Source organism: Caloenas nicobarica, chromosome 1 (assembly GCF_036013445.1).
Source record: "Caloenas nicobarica isolate bCalNic1 chromosome 1, bCalNic1.hap1, whole genome shotgun sequence".
Lineage (NCBI taxonomy): Eukaryota > Metazoa > Chordata > Aves > Columbiformes > Columbidae > Caloenas > Caloenas nicobarica.
The window spans coordinates 146,877,092-146,883,513 of record NC_088245.1 but is presented as its reverse complement, the minus strand read 5'-3'; the positions used below and the strand labels follow the sequence as shown (position 1 = coordinate 146,883,513).

The 6,422-nt window shown below is 45.9% G+C and overlaps 1 protein-coding gene across 2 annotated transcripts in view; it reads left to right on the top strand.

The window, feature by feature from the left end:
- The first annotated feature begins 593 nt into the window (after positions 1–593).
- Positions 594–6,422, top strand: part of REV1 (REV1 DNA directed polymerase) — a 61,497-nt gene continuing 55,668 nt past the window's right edge. For both annotated transcript variants that reach the window (XM_065651117.1, XM_065651026.1), the window contains exon 1: positions 594–672. The gene's annotated coding sequence lies outside the window, so the exon portion shown is untranslated. The remainder of the gene's footprint in view (positions 673–6,422) is intronic.

Here is a 6,422-nt window from a genome sequence, read left to right as displayed (position 1 = left end):
CGTCCCGTCCCGTCCCGTCCCGCCGCGACACCTCTGCCCGCGCCGCCGCTGCAGCAGCCCCCGCGCTTTGCGGCGCGCCCGTTGCGCCGCCAGGGGGCGCCGCCGCCCCGCGCCCTCCGCAGCCCACCCAGGCGCGGGGGCGGCGAGCCGGAGGGGCGCGCGAGCTGCTCGCGCCCGCCCCGCCCCGCCCCGCCGTCACGTGCCCGGTGTGAGAGCTCCCCAGCCCTCTCGGCGGCGGCGCCGCCGCACGCGACGTTCCGCGGGGCGCGAGCCGCTAGGGGGCGCCCTCGGGGGGCGGGGGGGCGGTACGGGCGGGCCGGCCGGCTGGCCTGCCCGGCGCGCGCCGGCTTGTTGACCGAGCAGCGGTTGGTGGCGCGAGACTCTCTCGTGACGCGCTCGCAGGAAGGGCGGGGGGAGGAGGGGCTGCTGCTGCTGGGGACACCGAGAGGGGGAAGGAGAAGGAGGGGGAAGAGAGGAAGGAAGGAAGAGAGGAGGGAGAGCGCGGCCGGAGCGCAGAGCAGAGGAGGAGGAAGGCGAGCGGGAGGCGGTGACTGCGTGCGTCCGTGCCGGGGGGGGGGGGGTGGGGGGAGCCGCGATGTGAAGCTCCCACACGGCCCGGCAGGGCAGGCAGCGGCAGCGCGCCGGGAATGTGCGTCTGGGACTCGGCGAAAGGTGAGCGGCGGCGCGGGGCTGCCGGAGCGGGCGCCATCCCCCTGGCGGCGCGGCGGCCCTGGCTCCCATGGCCGCCCGGCTCTCGCGAGCGCGCCCCGGCGCGCGCGTGCGGGAGGCGGCTCGGGGTCGGGGCGGGAAGGAAGGAAGGGGGGTCCTGAGGCAGCCGCGGGGCCCGCAGCCCCTGCCCTGCCTCAGCCCCTCCCTGGGCCCGCGGCCTGGTCCTCCTCCCCCTTGTCCCCACCGCAGCTCTTCCCCAGCGCGGGGCTCGGCGTGGGGGGTGGGGGTAGGGATGGGAGGGGGAAGGGTGGCGCGCGGGGTTATGTAACCGGCGCGGGAGCCTCGCTCAGCCCCGCTTGCCCGCGCGCGGGAGGGTGTGCGCGCGGGCGAGGGGAGGGAGGCGGCGGGGGGGGGAACGGGCCCCTGGGCACGCGCGCGGGCGCGCCGCTGCAAGTTGCCGAGGGTGTGCCAGGTGTGTGCATGTCTGGGTCAGCCACCCCCGCCCGGCGCCTGCCCCTCCCCCGCCAGCCACGGCACCTGTGTGTGTGTGTGCGCCTGTCACATGAGGCCTGCGCTTCAGACACAACACGGTCCCCAAGGCAGAGCCCGAGTGAGGCTGCGAGTGTTTTGCCAGCTAAGGGGTCATTGCAGGGAAATAGGTTGGAGGAGAAGGAAAGCCCAAGCGCTGGTGCAGCCTTGCCCGTCTCGAACACACCACGCACTGTGGCACTCAGCTGCAGCAGCATGTGTCTGTCTGCGGTTTTTCATCGTGTTCATTGCAAGTTGTATTTGCTGAGCAATAGTGCTGGATATAACCAGTGTGCTGAAGGGAAGAGACCCGTGTTTGATGAGTAAGCCTGTGCTTCCAAACACCGAGGGACAAACGTGTTCACTGATGCTTTTTCACCCCTGCCCCATCTAATGTTGGTGCATTTTGCTATAGAGTTACCATTGATTTGACCTGTGACACTAAACAAAAAGCCCCTGATGAGAGATGCGCAGTAATGGCATGTTAACCTTAAGAAGGGAAAGAAAGATAATACCACAAGCACATGATTTTTTCCAGTGGAAAACCTGTGTTGTATGCTGTGATATTCAGTTATTTCTGATGCTTGAGAATTAATGTCAAAGTCTTCAAAATGACAGGGCTGTGAATACTCTGCTTGTATTAATGAGAGATTTTCTTAATTAAAAGATGAGTTGGTGTGTCTTCCACATCTTGATTTGAAATCCAGATCCAATCTCAAATTTGGTATTGTAGTCCAAAGAAGCAAAACCAGGGGATTGTAATTTTACAATCCAAATTCTTGATTTATTTAGATGCTAATGTTGCTCAGATGGAATTGTTTTAAACAGTTGCCTAATTATGATTAATTGCAAGAAGTTATAGTTAATAAAATTTATTTCTGAAATAGTTCTGGTTTACTAAGGTTTATGATATTTAACAGAGAAGTGCAAATCTCGACAAATTCTTTGCCATCTTGTCGCAAGCATATAGTTATTACCCATTCCCACCATATTGTTCTTTCTTTCAGTCCATTTCTCCCACTGGACAATGTGCCAAATCCCTGTTAGTAAATAATCCCAAACTGTCAGACTGGAGGTCATTGGTAGGACAGTATTAGTAGAGGCACAGTGCCTACCTGCCTTGTGACTCACTGATGTTTAGCTACATGAAGATAGATTGTTTTGAAAGTAAAGCTCTGATAGGAAAAAAACCACATTAGCATTTCTCAAGCCTTGATAGTGAACTGATAGTACATTTTCCTGTTTACATGTCTTCAGTACATTATTTGGTAATTGGTCTTTCAAACATAGCACCAGTCCATCTTTCTGGATAGTATGTACGTACTCCTACTTAGTCACAGCCTGTTCTGATGCAGTGATAGTGTGTTGTAACTGAGTGCTGATTTTTGTTAGTATTTTCTGATCCCTTGACCTAGATGTCTTTTTTTAAAGAAACTTCATGGGAAATTTCAAATCTTTCAGGTACTAGAGAGATTTTAAAAAGTAAGAATGATTCAAACACAAAACCAGGTTTTGAGTAGGTAGAAGAAATAAGTATGATTACAGGGACCTTTTTTAATATATCAGTTGTTCAGGCCAAGCAGGAAAATAATAACTTTCTTGACCCTGCCTTGTGCTTTCCCAGTTTAATTTGTCAGCTATTGTTTATTTCATGAAGAATGAATTTTTTTTATATTGAACTTTTTTCTCTTTTAATTAAAGGTGTATGTTATTATCACTGAGATCTCTGTCAGCTCTTAGCGGTGTGTTTCCCTGAGATACAACAAGGGAGCTCAGTATCCAAATGTTGAAACCTTCTCTGAAGAATACAGTGTAGATTAGTTTGGTGATAGTGCCATGTGTTTAGCAAAGCATAGCAAAATGAGGAAGCCTGGAAGCAAATAGAAATGAGAGTGGCCATGGAGTTATAAAGAAAGTTGAAAGTAAGAAAGCAAATCTAAGTGGATGCAAAAGAGCGTGAGGGATTCTGAAACCTGAGTAATATCGTATACTTGTGGAAGTGCTGCTCCCTGAGAGCAGCTTTCTGCTCTGTTGTGGATACCAGACAGCATTTTAATTGGAGACACAAATGTTTTTAGGGAGGAGGGCCTCCCATGTCTGCTGTCTTCCCTACTTCTGTATTTTGCGTGGAGTAACTGGTGCTCATAAGATAGAAGTCAGAATTAGGAAACCGTTTTTCTTTCTTGCTCTTCAGTGGAAGAGAGGTGAATGTGTAGAACAGCTTTAAATTCTAGGCTGTGATGATAACTTCCATTACTGTGGCTTGTATTTTCAAAACTAACATAAGGACTGCTGCTCCTGTAGTTAAGGCATCTGTGAGCATTGCAATCATCTAGAGGATACTTCTACTTTGGTATACCCATAGAAAGGATTGTTGTATCTTCTGTATTCTTTGCTGTAAATGCCAAAGCAGACCACAGTCCCTGAATTTCAGTGTTAGTTTTTTGGGAAAGTACTATTTTATTAAATTTTTATTTTATTGATTTTTTTAAAAAAATAATTTCCTCTCTCAAAGCTTCAGGGTCTCCCAGTTGGTATTCTACCTATTTCATAGTGCTGAAGCTGGTGATTTGAAATTTAGTTGCTTGCATAAGTAAAGCTTAGCTGTATTGTGATTAACTCTTCTGCATTGGTTTTGCTTTGTGTTCCCAGCTATCTGTAAAAACTTCAACCAATTCCCAACATACGGAAATTATCTGCTGTAACCTCCTTATTTGGTCTGCTTGAATTTGTGCAGACCTTTTCAGCTTCTTGATTTATGAAGGTAAATAATCCTGAAAGAAAGCTAATTTTGCTTAGGGTAAGACACTGCTCAGGTACCTTGCAGAGTCATTTTTGCAAAGGCAGGTGGGTTGGTTTGAATGCCAAAATGTGAAAGCAGGGCTGAAGCTGTGCAGAGTAGGATTGACAACTGCTCTGAGGTTTTTCAGTGTTGACTTGAAGATCGGCAGTATTCTGCCAGGGTGAGATATGAGGTGTATTTTGGCAGGATCCTGAGGACTCTTGCCAATTTTTTTTGTGAGATTGTAGTTGTCAGTGAATATCCAAAGTAAAATAAAGTTTTGTCCACCATGTTCATGACTTCATCTTTTTGAGGTGACTCAGATCAGCTGTTCAGGGCACGATGAATCAGCATCTTGGTTGTACTCCACTTATATCATTTTGGAAACCTAGGAGCTGTTGCCGTTTAAAGAAAACCATGAAATCACTGATAATTCCTAAAAACAGGAAAACCCATGACACCATGGCATGTAAGGTAAATGATGAGTGCAGTTACCAAGTACAGTAGATGTATTTTGCCATTTTGTGCTTTTGAATTCAACTCCCAGTTGAACTAAAGAACTAATATAATGTTCTGTATTGAAAGGATACTGCTCCTGGTTTCTGCATCTGCCTTTTGTTTTCAGGAAACATTAGAGAATTGGGAAACTGGAAAGAGTGGCTTTTCAGTCACTATTTCCTAGACTTCCATGCTGAAATTGCATTATTTGGTAAGCAGTTCCAAGAACATTCTTATGAAACAATGCAAGGGAAAGAGAGAGGGGTAATGACTTTTCACTTTGATTTCTAGCTGATCAGGAATTAGAAGTTTTAAGTGTTGCCCCTCCATAATGATTCCTATAATTTCTGCATTGATTTTTAACCTAAGTTCTACAAACATCATGTTTGCCTGGGGTAGGCCGCTTTTTGTCTGTGGTCTTTTTGTATCGATCTGTCTCGAGGAAGTAGCAGTGTAACACTGTTGTTTGATGTCAGATGTACTTAAAACCACTTCATGCCAAGAATGCAACTCAGATTTGAGTTTTATTTAGGGGTGCCTAAGAAATAGAGCATTTTTGTTTTGTCCCAAGAACAAGAACTTAGAACCGTGTTTTTCCAGGAGAACATAGAGGCATTGTGCTTTATCTTTTCCTTCAAAATCTAGGGGAAAATTTGAGAATACATTGTATCAGATCAAAAGTTTGCCTAGATAGTAGTAAAGAAACTATTAGGGATACTTTGCCTTGACATTCTGATTTCTTGTAGTTTGTTACCGTTTTAAAAAAATATTTAATGGCTTTTTATTTCATTCATCTCTTCAACCCATATGGACTTTTAACATCCTTGGTGCCCTGTGTCAGAGAATCCGCAAATAAATCAGGCAACAGGTGAAAAACTATTTCCATTTGTTCTGATCTCTCCACTTAGTAATTTCATCTGATTCCTCTAAGTCTTGTTGGTCTGAGTTGATGACAAATAATGGACTAATAAAAGATGTCAAAAACTTGAGTAGAAACTTAGAACTTCAAGGCTAAGAACAGAAGCCATATCTTGTGAAGATTTTATTTCAGAAAAGATTTTGCAGCTTTGGAAGTTTCAAACGCAAATCCAGAAAAACATTTAGTAACTTGAATATGCAGTGTCAGTTGGAATTAAGTAATGTGATTCAAAAGCTGCCATGAGCAGAAAATCTGCCTATTTAAATACTGAATCTGTAGTTATCAATACTTTTGCCAATAAAGTTACTTGAGTTCTTAGATTTGTGCTGCTGTACACGTTTAGTGAGTAGAGAGACAGTCCTCCTTACTATCTGACATCTACTACCACATGAGACTCGCAAAGATGACACTTCTAAAAAAAATAACTTGTAGAGAAGAAGTGGTGCCTTCTCATTACATTAGTTAGAGGATTCACCTAGAGAGCAAATTTGTTTCCATGGTGTTCTACGTTACCAAAGTGGTTAGTCTGGGCAGTGAAGAATCAAACCGGTCAGCAACAAAGATAAGTTTGTTGTGTACACATGCGCACACGCACATACATTTATATACACACATCTATAACCAAACAAATACATAAAATCAATCAAAAATATATAGTCTCTTTTGACAAGATTCCACCAGTCTGCTGGTCTGAAGTCTAGGGAATCCGGGGAAGCTGAAAATAATGTATGTCAGGGGTTTTTGCCAGAGCAGTTCCTCTTAATTCAGTGTTAACAAATTCAGAGCATTCACAGATTCTTTTGATCACCTTGTGAAAATTTTCCACTTGTTTATTTGGGACCATAATACCTTTACTTACCCACTTTTCCTGCCTTGTTAAGTTTTTCTTTTAGCTTTACAAGGATGCTTCCTTCAGTTGCACCGAGGAATTCTAAGGAAGCCCTAAATCATGCAGCAGCAGCAACTGTTCTCGTATTTGGGAGAAGGGATCATGTTTTACTTATGCTACGCACCGGCTGCTTGACC